General features: G+C 44.4%; 1 pseudogene; it reads right to left on the bottom strand.

Annotated features, from left to right (window-relative positions):
• Positions 1 to 5,752: 5,752 nt before the first annotated feature.
• Positions 5,753 to 8,053, bottom strand: LOC139703919 (RNA exonuclease 5 pseudogene; annotated as a pseudogene).
• Positions 8,054 to 15,409: the final 7,356 nt, after the last annotated feature.

The following is a 15,409-nucleotide window of genomic DNA, read 5'->3' as shown; positions in this document are numbered from 1 at the left end:
TAAGTGAGGTGAACAGAGAGCCTACAGAATAGGAGGAAATTTTTACCACACACAAATCAGATAGAGCACTCATCTATATAAATATATGTGTATAATTTATATATATATATGTATATGTATATAAAGGACTCAGAACTCTTAATACCGAAAAAACAAATAACCCAGTGAATAAAGGGGCCAAAGAACTGAACAGACGTTTCTCAGAAAACGATATACAATCAATCCACAAATATATGAAAAAATGTTCAGCATCTCTGGCAATTAGAGAAATGCAAATAAAAAAATCACTCTAAGATTTCATCTCACTCCAGTAAAAATGGCAGCTGTTAAGGATACAAACCACAATAAGTTTTCACAAGGAAGTGGGGGGGAAAGGCACCTTCACGCATTGCTGGTGGGACTGAAAATTGGTGCAGCCAATATGGAAAGCAGTATGGAGATTCCTTGGAAAACTCATAATGGAACCACCATTGGATCCAGGTATCCCACTCCTCGGTTTATACCCAAAGGACTCAGGAGTAGCATACTACAAGGATGCAGCTACATCAATGTTTACAGCAGCACAATTCACAATAGCTAAATTGTGGAACCAACCTAGATATACCCTTCATTAGATGAATGGATGAAGAAAATGTGGCATATATACACAATGGAATATCACTCAGCATTAAAGGAGAAGAAAAAATCATGGCATTTGCAAGTAAATGGATGAAGTTGGAGAATAAAATGCTGAGTGAAGTAAGCCGACCCTAAAAATCCAAATGCCGAATGTATTGTCTGATACAGGGATGATGATTTATAATGGGGACGGGGCGGGGGGAGCATGGGAAAAATACATGACCTTTCGCTAGGGAAAAGGGGAGAGAGGAGAAGGGAGGTTTTATGCTCGAATTCTGGACCCCCAAAAGGCCACCAGAGACCAAGATCCATGTAAGCAGCAAAGAGGTGTCTATTGCGAGCTAGCTGGGTCCTCTGCGTGCACACAGCAACTGGTGACGCTGAGAGGCCCCGAGCCCAGGGTTTGCAGCAGTTTTATACATTCTTTGGAGAAGGCAGGGACCCCCACAAACATCGTAGCATCTCTTGGCAAATCATCACACATTGCGGGAAAATCAAAGAACAACTCTAAAACATGATTAGCACATTCACTGGCGGGAACAAGTTGGGTAGTGATGATTGGTTACTACAAGAGGGGGATTCATTTGAACTGATTGGTTTACGCCAAGAGGGGTGTTCTTGATGAACTACATGGTTTCCCAACACCATAAACTACTGGGAGGGTCATCTGGCATCCCAGGTATTTCCCTGTCTCATGCTGATTGGTGGCTGCTAGCGGGTTGCTATGGGTCCCCACCTAGCCTGACTGAGTCAGGGACACCTGGCCCAGCAGATCTCTCCTGTTATTTGTAGATAAACCACTTAGAAGGGTGGGAATGTGCCCAGGAGTGCTCTGTGGGTCTTTCCAAGGACAAAGGTCATGTCCCTTCCTTGGGCGGGCTTTGCTCTGAGGTAGAAGCTGGTTTTTCAGAGGGGCATGGAGGTAGGAAAGATGGTGGAAAGAGACAGACATCCTTACCCTAAGTGCATGTATGAAAACACAAATGGTGTGACTCTACTTTGCATACAACCAGAGACATGAAAAATGGTGCTCTATTTGTGTAATATGAATTGAATTGCATCCTGCTGTCATATATAACAAGTCAGAATAGATAAAAATTTAAAAATGCATCATAAAGTAAGCGAAATATAGAAAAAATTATGACACATTTTATAACGGAATATTGTGTGACTGCTAAGAAGAATGAGAAAAACTATATGTCCACTGAGGTAAGACAATCTCTAAGATATCAGGTGACAAGAACCAAGGGCAGAAGGGTGTACACAGTGCTATTAATTGAAAATGAGGGGATGTATGTATGCAGAGATGTACTTATAGACGCAATATAGATGCAATGAACATTTCTGGAACTGGTACCATCGTTATGGCTTCTGTGAAAGTGAGGAAGTGATGGAAGGAGACCTTTTTTTTTTTTTTTTTTTTTTTTTTTTTCCTTAACCTTATATGCATCCCGTTTAAATATTTATCATGTACACTTATAACATTAAAACGTAAGGATGAAAAGCAGTAAAACCAAAACAGAGAAGCGCATTTGAATCAGGCTTTACAAGAAAAATAGCATAGATCTCTTTTTGGCTCATGCTTCCAGTCCAGCTAGGTCCAGAGATGCAGGAAGCTCCTTGATGGAGTAAGCCACTGAGCAGATGACTCGCCTGAAAGTGGCTGTGTTTTGCAAATACTTATCTGCCAGCACTGCTTTTTTGCAAGGGAGTCCTTGGGCTGGTTCTGAGCCTCTAACTGGACCTTCAGGACAGACACAGGCAGGATCTGGGCAGTGTCATGGAAGCAAGGGGCATAGGAGGAGTCATGAATGTGGATACCGCCCAGAGCCAGGGACCTCGCTAGATATGGAGGCAAGCTAGGCAGAAAGCGGGTGGCAGGAAGCTCTGAAAAAATTAGTTGAGGTAGGCGCAGTGTTCTAAGTGATTTTTCCTCTGGTGTTTGGAGACATGTTAAAGTGCCTTAGAAAAGTCTACTCATTTGAAAGAGGACATCCTTGTTCCAGTTTTTAGAGGGAATGCTTTCAATTTTTCTCTGTTTAGGATGGTGCTGACCTTGGGGTTTGCATAGATAGCTTCCATGAGGTTGAGGTGTGTTCCTTCTATTCCTAGTTTTTCTAGTGTTTTGAACATGAAGCGTGCTGTATTTGTCAAATGCTTTTTCTGCCTCTATTGAGATGATCATATTATTCTTGTTTTTAAGTATATTGATGTGATGAATTATGTTTATTGATTTCTGTATGTGAACCCCACTTGATTTGTGGCACACTATCTTTTTAATATGTTTTTGTATGCTATTTTCCGGAATTGTATTGAGAATTTTCGTATCGATGTTCATCGTGGATATTGGTATGAAGTTTTCTTTCCTTGATGTGTGCTTGTGTGGTTTCGGCGTCAGGGTGATATCAGCTTCACAGAATGAGATTGGAAGGGTTCTCTCCTTTTCGTATTCCACGAAACGTTTTGAGCAGTATTGGTGTTAATTCTCCTTGGAAGGTCTCATAGAACTCGGCTGAGAATCGATCTGGTCCTGGACTTTCCTTGATTGGTAGACCTTAGGTATTCCCACCACAAAAATCTAACAAAGAAAAGAAAATGTTAACTATTCTGAAGTGATAGATATGTTAGATGATTTGAGCTATCATTTCACAGCATTTACATATAGCAAAATATCATGTTATGCAACTTAAGTGTAACTGACCACATGTATTTTGTCAATACATTTTGTCCAAAAAAAAAAGGGCAGTGACTATGGATTTCTTTCTTGAATGAGTAGAATTGTCTTTTTTTAAAAAAATCGTTAAAATCTGTTTTAATTAGTTATACATGACAGTAGGATGCATTTTGATATATCATAAATAAATAGGGTATAATTTCTCATTTTTCTTCTTGTACACATTGTCAGATCACATCGGTCATACAGTCATATGTGTATGTGAGGTAATAATGTCTGTTTCATTCTACTATTCTTCCTATCTCCATATCCCTCCCCTCCCTTCACTCTCTTCTACCTAATCTAAAGTAACTTTATTCTTCCCTAGCACCTTGGTCCTGATTGTGAATTAACATCCATATCAGAGAAGGCATTTGGCCTTTGGTTCTAAGGGATTTGGCTTATTTCACTTATCATGATATTCTCCAACTCCGTCCATTTACCCGGAAATACCATAATTCCCTTCTTCTTTAAAACTGAGTGATATTCCATCAAATATTACATACCACATTTTCTTTATCCAACCTAGGTTGGTTCCATAGTTTAGCTATGGTGAATTGAGCTTCTATAAATAAACCTTGGGCCTCCCAGGAATATCATAAGGCTGGTCTATTGCCCCCAGGGTTAGCATTTACCAAGAACTGGATACACAATGGGGATGAGTCATCTCATCGCTGGTCTTAACAAGACAGGGCCATACACAATGGGGGTGAGTCATCACTGGTGTTGCAAGAAGGCAGCTTAACCAGCTTTTCCAGGTTCGCACAAGAGGGTGGAGAATTTCCTTGGGGGGAGGGGTGACAATATGGCATAGGCCGCTCCCCTTCCCGACTTTTTCTACCGCGTGATCCAGGACAGGAGCACTTGGTGTGGGACCCAGAGGACCAGGCCAGGCATCAAAAGGGTCCAGGAGGCCATTGTCAGAGTGAGGCTTTAAGCCTTTCTCCTCCTGGGCAGTGAGAGGACTGACTCGCTGTGACCCAAGTCGCTCCTCAACAATGGCTTCCCAATACTGGTCCTCATACTTAGTGTGAGATTGCCCCATCTTTTCGGGGAGACCCCTACCTCGAAACCCTCTTGGCTTGGCTAGGCGATACTCTCACTTTTGGTGAACCGACTTCTTAATGCCCCACGTTGGGTGCCAGATGTGTGTGGGGGGGGGTTAGCCCCACCCCACCTCACCCGCTTCCCTCCTGACCTGCGGGAGAGATTGGGAGAGCACGCCCCGACCATGAGGAACCAAGAAAGGAAGGGCCGACTGACGACCCCCCCCCCCCCCAGCACCCAGCCCTTCCCCAAGGGAGGACAATCAGACAAGCCAGGGAGATCAGTCAAAGCAGGATCTCAGTTTATTGAGAAAACACACACACAGCTAATACAAGGCACAGGAGCCAATCAGGATAATGGTCAGCAGGGTGGGGAGAGTTCACGTGTTCACCCATCTCAGGGGCCCTAATGGGAGACCGGAGCTGTCCAGAGGGTGGAAGGGTTCTGAGCCTGTCCTAGAGGTCATCTGGTTTTTCGTCACAACCCAGGCAACGCCCTCTGGCGGGTCCCCAGGCGCTTTCTTAGCCACAGGTGGCCCCAGGACCCGGAAGCGGGCAGCAAGTTCGGTTTCCTCCTTTCTGATGCAACATGCCCCACATGTTATATAGTGCCCTAAGTCTGTGTTTCCTTTTTCTTGCCATCATTGTCAGAAATTCAGGGAGGTCGATTTTACCATTACCACCAGCAGCTACTCCCTTAATCGCGTCCTGAAACTCGACTTCTGTGGGATTCCACCCAAGAGACCATCTCATTACACTTCCCGATTCCTTTGTTAGTATAGTATAGTTCCATCCCCTTTCCTGTCAAATAGTGGGAAAGCTCCTTTGAATTCTGCAATCTGCCCTTCAGTCAGTTGGTCAGCCACGCTGCAAGCCTTACCAGTTTCTGAGACTCAACCACATAACCACTGGGCTCATTCGCTCCACTCAGATCCCATCACATTTCTAAAGTGTCACATAGCATGAATGGAATTTTAAACGTCTGAAGATATCAAACACGTGTACATTTATTTTGGTTTAATAATAAGTTGTATATTTATTTTGTTTCCCTTTTACTTTATTTTTAATCATATATATATATATATATATATTTTATTCAATTGGCACATAGTAATTGTACAGACTCATGGGGCACAGTGTGGCGTCTTTTTTTGTTTTAGTTTCCCGCTCCCCCACCCACCCTGTCTTAAGATGAGGAAGGCTTGAATTTTAGGCATTCATTGAAAGCTTGTGCATGCCATGTCAATGGATTAGACCCGTTAGCCGGCACACCAACTTCCCACACAAAGCCGTCCACTGAACCAAGAGGCCCAGCAGTCTCTGGAGAAGCTGCAGCCTGACCGTCTTCTCCACCATCGCCCAGGAAGGATGAGACTCACAAACCCATGCTTGGGCCGGTGCTTTCCTCTTCTTCATCTTTTATTCCCATGAGTCCCAGGCCAGAGAGAGATCCATGAGGGCTAGCGGTTCCTGGCAGGAGGATGACACAAAGGGTACCCGGGCTCAGGCTTCGGTAGAGCCTTCCAATCTTGCGGCTCCAACGCCGGGCTGCACTCTTTGCGTTTTCCGCCTTTAAGTTCTGCAGGGTCTCCCGCTCTGAGGGAGGAGGTCTAACTGTCAGACCTGCGGGCCTTCTTGATTCAGGTGGTGAGCTCCTAAGCCACGCGTGGAGGTGCCTGGGCGTTAGGGCCTGCCTGCCTTTCAGCTTCCAGTCCTTGCCTGTGAGGACATGGAGGGCCCTCTGGGCATTGCCAAAAGTTTTGAATTGCAGGAAACAGTATTTTTCCTGTCTTCCGCTTTTAGCATCTGGAGGCACCATCACAGCTTCCAGGCCACCAAAGAGGTTCGGTAGTTCCTGAGAATGTCCTAAGAAATCTTTACTAACTCCAGACAGATAAATAGTGGCTCGGTTCTCAGAATCTCGTTCCAGCTCCTTAACAAGTGTGTCACAATCCAGAGTGAGTTCTGTCACAGGTCTCTGTACCTTTATGTACACACCTTCCACCAGAACGCCATTCAAGGACTCGATGGCCAGCTGGGCAGCTTCCAGGACTTCATACTCTATAGAGAGATGAGGCTGATGCGTTTCCAGAACAGCAGTCATTGCACGAACTGGGCCAAAGCTCCTAAACAGCCTCTTCAGAGCACTTAGTTTACAATCTTTGCTCAAGGGCCCAGCATAGATAGTTGACATCTCTGTCCACTTGATCCGCATCCTTTTGTTCACTTCCTCAGTGAGGAGAGGTGAAAAGGGCTCAAAAGAGAACCGAATAATGCTGAAGGGGTACAGGCGGACTTGCCTTCGGGCCTGCTCAAAGACCTCTCTGTTGGAAAGGCACTTAATAGTTTCACAATCTTCAGGAGAAGGCAGTTCAATATCATCTGTCTCTCGGGTTACAAAAAGGAGCTTCTGATGCGCCGAATCGAAACAAGTTAAAGCACCTCTGTAGGGGTACTGGAACTTTTCTCTGACATTTCTTGGGTCTTGGGCTCTCCATAGCGCCTCCAGATTGAGTTCTGCAATCTTCCTTGGGCCATACTTGAGGAAATATTGAGCCAATTCAAGGGTCGCGGTAGCGTCCTCTGTGGGATCATGACCGTCCCTTTCCGAACGTTGAATGTCCCTGCCCAAAATAGCTTTGGCTAAGAACTTTAGCTTGAATCTTCTGCCCCGCTCCCTGGCGTAAAGCAATGAGGTGTCGATAACATACGGATGGATCATGTTCAGTGCTCGGAGATCGACGTCTAAGGAATGACCTACCAACACCGCATCAGGAGGAAGCAGTGCTTTCAACCGCCTCTGAACGTCTTTCAGTTTCGTCGTCACCGGCTTAAGCATCTCCTCCGTGATCCCTGAATAGCAGGTGGCGTAGTCTACAATCTCCTCATCGGGTTTCACCAACTCATCCATAAGACAGGAGCCCCCTTCGGCAACCAGTGAGATGCGTGTTAGTTCTCTCCCCTTGGACGTGATGCACATTTCTCCGTCCAGCCCAAAGAGAGGGCTGTTCTCTGTGACAGACACATTACATCCGGTCGTTACAAAGTCCTCACAGTCGGGAGAACCTTGTAACGGAAAGTCAAATGTTCTCATCTCCTCCTCTGTCAGAAGGCATCGCAGCACGCCCACCTTCTGAGAGCCATACTTCTGAATGACGGGGTCATTCTGCAGGTCGACCTCGGGCTTTGTACTGGCGGACGGTAAAGATCCTCCCATGGTCTTAGGCAGATATCCAGCCCTTTGATTTGGTAGCCCGATAACATCAGCTAGAAAAGTAGATGATGGAGGAGGCAAGCGGAATTTGTGTCTGAAGGCTTTTCGGAGAAATCCAAACTCCAAATAGAACCTGTAGAAGTGGAGTTGACTCATCCCTTGAAGGATGACAACCACTGTTCTGCTCAGGTGCTTTCCATAAAGAAGCTGGCACCACCTGGGTCTCTCAATAACCGGTTGAGCCAGAACTGCATACTTGAGCAGCTCACATAGCTGCTCGTGGGTTATTTCACAGTTTTCAGCCATTACGATGCCAGACAACCGGGCTCTCTTGGGCTCGGGCTGCCTGTCCACGAGATCCGAACCGGGGGGTATCCTTACCTCGGGCGTCCCCATCAGCCAGTCGGGGACCCGTCTCCTCTGGCTGTTCAGCCTCCCGGTCTTCTCCTTCTCTGGCTCCATGATCCTGTACTAGAGTCCTTGTTGCGGAACGCTGTCCTTGGTGTAGAAAGCTGTCCCTGGCGTAGAAAGCTGTCCTTGCCTTGATGCCAACCCAGCAAGAGAAAACGGTCTTGAGAAGGAAAAAGGGTGGTTTCTTGCTTGGCTAGCAAAGGAGAAACAATGATTCTCACGTCAGCAGGAGTAGGGGGTTTTTATACAGGGGGTTTTCATAGGCGATTCAGAGAAAGTGAGATTAGGGTGGAGAGAGCAGGTAGGAAAAGATTAGGGAAAAGAGCCCAGAGGAGGAGATCAGGGAGGGGGAAAAGAACAGGGAGGAGAAGTTTAGGGAAAAGAAAATCAGAAGATCAGGGAGGAGAAGGGTAGGGGAAAGAAAATCAGGAGGAGAAGGTTAGGGCAAAGAAGATCAGGGAGGAGAAGGTTGGGGAAAAGAGAAACAAACATGTAAGTTTCAAAGCGACAAGGGATGTAGTCAAAGCATCCAGTGAACCCCTGTTGCAACTTCAGTAAAATCTTCCCTTTGTATTCCAGCGTATTGCCTCTGGGGGACCTTTACAGTGGATTACCTTCCAGTAGTTTCATTACCCAGATTCGTTAAGTTCCAGGGGACAGGACCGTGCCCTGTGTTTCATATTTTCTCAGAATTGTGCTGTATAAGTAGCAAAGACTTGAAAAGGGGGGGGAAAAAAAGTGTAAAGACAAAAATAGCTAAAGGTCTTCAGTGTTTCTGTACCCCTACAATCATGAGTTCCCCAACATTACTGTAAAATACAGGGAGCAGATAAAATTAAGCTAAGTTTGCTAATATGTGCTTGAGGCCTATGTAGGTAAAATGACTACTAAAATAAAAAAGAGGATGACAGCCCAGCGGCTCTGGAGACTGAGACAGGAGGATCGTGAGTTCAAAGCCTGCCTCAGCAACTTAGAGAGGCACTAAGCAACTCTGTGAGACCCTGTCTCAAAATAAAATATATATATAAAATACAAAATATGGCTGGGGATGTGACTTAGTGGTTGAGTGCCCCTGTGTTCAATTCGGTGTACAAAAAAACAAAACAAAACAAACAAACAAACAAAAAGCATCACCGTACAAGAACCCAGGTCTTTCCTCCCAAAGTCTAGTTTAGTTTCTCTTTCATCAGAACACATTAAGGGGTACTTGGCCATTTGCCCCGTAGTGTGAATGGGTTCATTGATCTTATTGGGTTGTTTTCAGTGTGGCATCTTAATACTTGTGTTCCAAGCGTAATGATCAGATCAGGGTAATTGGCATATATGTCACTCACACATGTATCACTCCTTTGTATTGGGAACGTTCAAAACCCTATCAAGTTTCCCCCTTCCAGTACTGAGGATTGCATCCAGGGCCTTGTACATACTCAGCAATTATTCTACCACTGAGATACACCCCCAATCAGGTATTTTGAAATATTTAATATTGTTGTCAATCACAGCTATCCTACCATGCTGTGGAATACTAATAGTAAGTCATTTCTCTTATCCAAGGGCACCCCCCATACCTATTAACCATCCTCTTGCCATGTCCCCTCCCCTACACCCATTCCGGGCTCTGGTAACCACTATTCTCTGTATTCTATCAATTTTATTTTATTTTAATTATTAAATTTTTTTTAATATATGACAGCACAATTCACTACTATTCATATTATACGTACGGAGCACAGTTTCACATCTCTGGTGGTAGATAAAGTATATTCACACCAACTCATGTTTTCATACGTGTACTTTGGGTAACGATGGCCATCACATTCCACCATCATTTCTAACCCCCTGCCCCCTCCCTTCCCTTCTCACTCCTCTCTCCCCTATCTAGAGTTCATCTCTTCCTCCCATGCTCCCCATCCCAGAGAAAACTCTTGGCATTCGTTTGTTTGGGATGGGCTGACTTCACTTAGCACCATCTCCTCCATCTCGGTCCATTTACCTGCAAAAGCCATGACGGTATTCTCTTTTATTGCTGAGTAACATTCCCTTGTGTATATAAACAGACTGGTAGACCAATGGTACAGAATAGAGGTCACGGAGACTAACCCACTAAATTACCATTATCTTCTATCAGACAAAGGTGCCCAAAACATACTTTGGAGAAAAGATAGCCTCTTCAACAAACGGTGCTGGGAAAACTGGAAATCCATAGGCAACAAAATGAAATTAAAACCCCAGTCTCTCACCATGCACAAAACTCAATCCAGAGTGGAACTAGGACCTAGGAATTAAACCAGAGACCTTGGGTCTAACAGAAGAAAAAGTAGGCCCTAATCTTCATCATGTGAGATTAGGCCCCAACTTCCTTAAAAGACTGCTATAGTGCAAGAAATAAAATCAAGAATCAATAAATCAGATGGATTCCAACTAAAAAGCTTCTTTGCAGCAAAAGAAACAATAAGTGAGGTGAACAGAGAGCCTACAGAATAGGAGGAAATTTTTACCACACACAAATCAGATAGAGCACTCATCTATATAAATATATGTGTATAATTTATATATATATATGTATATGTATATAAAGGACTCAGAACTCTTAATACCGAAAAAACAAATAACCCAGTGAATAAAGGGGCCAAAGAACTGAACAGACGTTTCTCAGAAAACGATATACAATCAATCCACAAATATATGAAAAAATGTTCAGCATCTCTGGCAATTAGAGAAATGCAAATAAAAAAATCACTCTAAGATTTCATCTCACTCCAGTAAAAATGGCAGCTGTTAAGGATACAAACCACAATAAGTTTTCACAAGGAAGTGGGGGGGAAAGGCACCTTCACGCATTGCTGGTGGGACTGAAAATTGGTGCAGCCAATATGGAAAGCAGTATGGAGATTCCTTGGAAAACTCATAATGGAACCACCATTGGATCCAGGTATCCCACTCCTCGGTTTATACCCAAAGGACTCAGGAGTAGCATACTACAAGGATGCAGCTACATCAATGTTTACAGCAGCACAATTCACAATAGCTAAATTGTGGAACCAACCTAGATATACCCTTCATTAGATGAATGGATGAAGAAAATGTGGCATATATACACAATGGAATATCACTCAGCATTAAAGGAGAAGAAAAAATCATGGCATTTGCAAGTAAATGGATGAAGTTGGAGAATAAAATGCTGAGTGAAGTAAGCCGACCCTAAAAATCCAAATGCCGAATGTATTGTCTGATACAGGGATGATGATTTATAATGGGGACGGGGCGGGGGGAGCATGGGAAAAATACATGACCTTTCGCTAGGGAAAAGGGGAGAGAGGAGAAGGGAGGTTTTATGCTCGAATTCTGGACCCCCAAAAGGCCACCAGAGACCAAGATCCATGTAAGCAGCAAAGAGGTGTCTATTGCGAGCTAGCTGGGTCCTCTGCGTGCACACAGCAACTGGTGACGCTGAGAGGCCCCGAGCCCAGGGTTTGCAGCAGTTTTATACATTCTTTGGAGAAGGCAGGGACCCCCACAAACATCGTAGCATCTCTTGGCAAATCATCACACATTGCGGGAAAATCAAAGAACAACTCTAAAACATGATTAGCACATTCACTGGCGGGAACAAGTTGGGTAGTGATGATTGGTTACTACAAGAGGGGGATTCATTTGAACTGATTGGTTTACGCCAAGAGGGGTGTTCTTGATGAACTACATGGTTTCCCAACACCATAAACTACTGGGAGGGTCATCTGGCATCCCAGGTATTTCCCTGTCTCATGCTGATTGGTGGCTGCTAGCGGGTTGCTATGGGTCCCCACCTAGCCTGACTGAGTCAGGGACACCTGGCCCAGCAGATCTCTCCTGTTATTTGTAGATAAACCACTTAGAAGGGTGGGAATGTGCCCAGGAGTGCTCTGTGGGTCTTTCCAAGGACAAAGGTCATGTCCCTTCCTTGGGCGGGCTTTGCTCTGAGGTAGAAGCTGGTTTTTCAGAGGGGCATGGAGGTAGGAAAGATGGTGGAAAGAGACAGACATCCTTACCCTAAGTGCATGTATGAAAACACAAATGGTGTGACTCTACTTTGCATACAACCAGAGACATGAAAAATGGTGCTCTATTTGTGTAATATGAATTGAATTGCATCCTGCTGTCATATATAACAAGTCAGAATAGATAAAAATTTAAAAATGCATCATAAAGTAAGCGAAATATAGAAAAAATTATGACACATTTTATAACGGAATATTGTGTGACTGCTAAGAAGAATGAGAAAAACTATATGTCCACTGAGGTAAGACAATCTCTAAGATATCAGGTGACAAGAACCAAGGGCAGAAGGGTGTACACAGTGCTATTAATTGAAAATGAGGGGATGTATGTATGCAGAGATGTACTTATAGACGCAATATAGATGCAATGAACATTTCTGGAACCGGTACCATCGTTATGGCTTCTGTGAAAGTGAGGAAGTGATGGAAGGAGACCTTTTTTTTTTTTTTTTTTCCTTAACCTTATATGCATCCCGTTTAAATATTTATCATGTACACTTATAACATTAAAACGTAAGGATGAAAAGCAGTAAAACCAAAACAGAGAAGCGCATTTGAATCAGGCTTTACAAGAAAAATAGCATAGATCTCTTTTTGGCTCATGCTTCCAGTCCAGCTAGGTCCAGAGATGCAGGAAGCTCCTTGATGGAGTAAGCCACTGAGCAGATGACTCGCCTGAAAGTGGCTGTGTTTTGCAAATACTTATCTGCCAGCACTGCTTTTTTGCAAGGGAGTCCTTGGGCTGGTTCTGAGCCTCTAACTGGACCTTCAGGACAGACACAGGCAGGATCTGGGCAGTGTCATGGAAGCAAGGGGCATAGGAGGAGTCATGAATGTGGATACCGCCCAGAGCCAGGGACCTCGCTAGATATGGAGGCAAGCTAGGCAGAAAGCGGGTGGCAGGAAGCTCTGAAAAAATTAGTTGAGGTAGGCGCAGTGTTCTAAGTGATTTTTCCTCTGGTGTTTGGAGACATGTTAAAGTGCCTTAGAAAAGTCTACTCATTTGAAAGAGGACATCCTTGTTCCAGTTTTTAGAGGGAATGCTTTCAATTTTTCTCTGTTTAGGATGGTGCTGACCTTGGGGTTTGCATAGATAGCTTCCATGAGGTTGAGGTGTGTTCCTTCTATTCCTAGTTTTTCTAGTGTTTTGAACATGAAGCGTGCTGTATTTGTCAAATGCTTTTTCTGCCTCTATTGAGATGATCATATTATTCTTGTTTTTAAGTATATTGATGTGATGAATTATGTTTATTGATTTCTGTATGTGAACCCCACTTGATTTGTGGCACACTATCTTTTTAATATGTTTTTGTATGCTATTTTCCGGAATTGTATTGAGAATTTTCGTATCGATGTTCATCGTGGATATTGGTATGAAGTTTTCTTTCCTTGATGTGTGCTTGTGTGGTTTCGGCGTCAGGGTGATATCAGCTTCACAGAATGAGATTGGAAGGGTTCTCTCCTTTTCGTATTCCACGAAACGTTTTGAGCAGTATTGGTGTTAATTCTCCTTGGAAGGTCTCATAGAACTCGGCTGAGAATCGATCTGGTCCTGGACTTTCCTTGATTGGTAGACCTTAGGTATTCCCACCACAAAAATCTAACAAAGAAAAGAAAATGTTAACTATTCTGAAGTGATAGATATGTTAGATGATTTGAGCTATCATTTCACAGCATTTACATATAGCAAAATATCATGTTATGCAACTTAAGTGTAACTGACCACATGTATTTTGTCAATACATTTTGTCCAAAAAAAAAAGGGCAGTGACTATGGATTTCTTTCTTGAATGAGTAGAATTGTCTTTTTTTAAAAAAATCGTTAAAATCTGTTTTAATTAGTTATACATGACAGTAGGATGCATTTTGATATATCATAAATAAATAGGGTATAATTTCTCATTTTTCTTCTTGTACACATTGTCAGATCACATCGGTCATACAGTCATATGTGTATGTGAGGTAATAATGTCTGTTTCATTCTACTATTCTTCCTATCTCCATATCCCTCCCCTCCCTTCACTCTCTTCTACCTAATCTAAAGTAACTTTATTCTTCCCTAGCACCTTGGTCCTGATTGTGAATTAACATCCATATCAGAGAAGGCATTTGGCCTTTGGTTCTAAGGGATTTGGCTTATTTCACTTATCATGATATTCTCCAACTCCGTCCATTTACCCGGAAATACCATAATTCCCTTCTTCTTTAAAACTGAGTGATATTCCATCAAATATTACATACCACATTTTCTTTATCCAACCTAGGTTGGTTCCATAGTTTAGCTATGGTGAATTGAGCTTCTATAAATAAACCTTGGGCCTCCCAGGAATATCATAAGGCTGGTCTATTGCCCCCAGGGTTAGCATTTACCAAGAACTGGATACACAATGGGGATGAGTCATCTCATCGCTGGTCTTAACAAGACAGGGCCATACACAATGGGGGTGAGTCATCACTGGTGTTGCAAGAAGGCAGCTTAACCAGCTTTTCCAGGTTCGCACAAGAGGGTGGAGAATTTCCTTGGGGGGAGGGGTGACAATATGGCATAGGCCGCTCCCCTTCCCGACTTTTTCTACCGCGTGATCCAGGACAGGAGCACTTGGTGTGGGACCCAGAGGACCAGGCCAGGCATCAAAAGGGTCCAGGAGGCCATTGTCAGAGTGAGGCTTTAAGCCTTTCTCCTCCTGGGCAGTGAGAGGACTGACTCGCTGTGACCCAAGTCGCTCCTCAACAATGGCTTCCCAATACTGGTCCTCATACTTAGTGTGAGATTGCCCCATCTTTTCGGGGAGACCCCTACCTCGAAACCCTCTTGGCTTGGCTAGGCGATACTCTCACTTTTGGTGAACCGACTTCTTAATGCCCCACGTTGGGTGCCAGATGTGTGTGGGGGGGGGTTAGCCCCACCCCACCTCACCCGCTTCCCTCCTGACCTGCGGGAGAGATTGGGAGAGCACGCCCCGACCATGAGGAACCAAGAAAGGAAGGGCCGACTGACGACCCCCCCCCCCCCCAGCACCCAGCCCTTCCCCAAGGGAGGACAATCAGACAAGCCAGGGAGATCAGTCAAAGCAGGATCTCAGTTTATTGAGAAAACACACACACAGCTAATACAAGGCACAGGAGCCAATCAGGATAATGGTCAGCAGGGTGGGGAGAGTTCACGTGTTCACCCATCTCAGGGGCCCTAATGGGAGACCGGAGCTGTCCAGAGGGTGGAAGGGTTCTGAGCCTGTCCTAGAGGTCATCTGGTTTTTCGTCACAACCCAGGCAACGCCCTCTGGCGGGTCCCCAGGCGCTTTCTTAGCCACAGGTGGCCCCAGGACCCGGAAGCGGGCAGCAAGTTCGGTTTCCTCCTTTCTGATGCAAC

This window comes from Marmota flaviventris, unplaced genomic scaffold (genome assembly GCF_047511675.1).
Source record: "Marmota flaviventris isolate mMarFla1 unplaced genomic scaffold, mMarFla1.hap1 Scaffold_1341, whole genome shotgun sequence".
Taxonomy (NCBI): domain Eukaryota; kingdom Metazoa; phylum Chordata; class Mammalia; order Rodentia; family Sciuridae; genus Marmota; species Marmota flaviventris.
The sequence above is the reverse complement of the archived record's forward strand: the minus strand, read 5'-3'. Positions and strand labels throughout refer to the sequence as shown.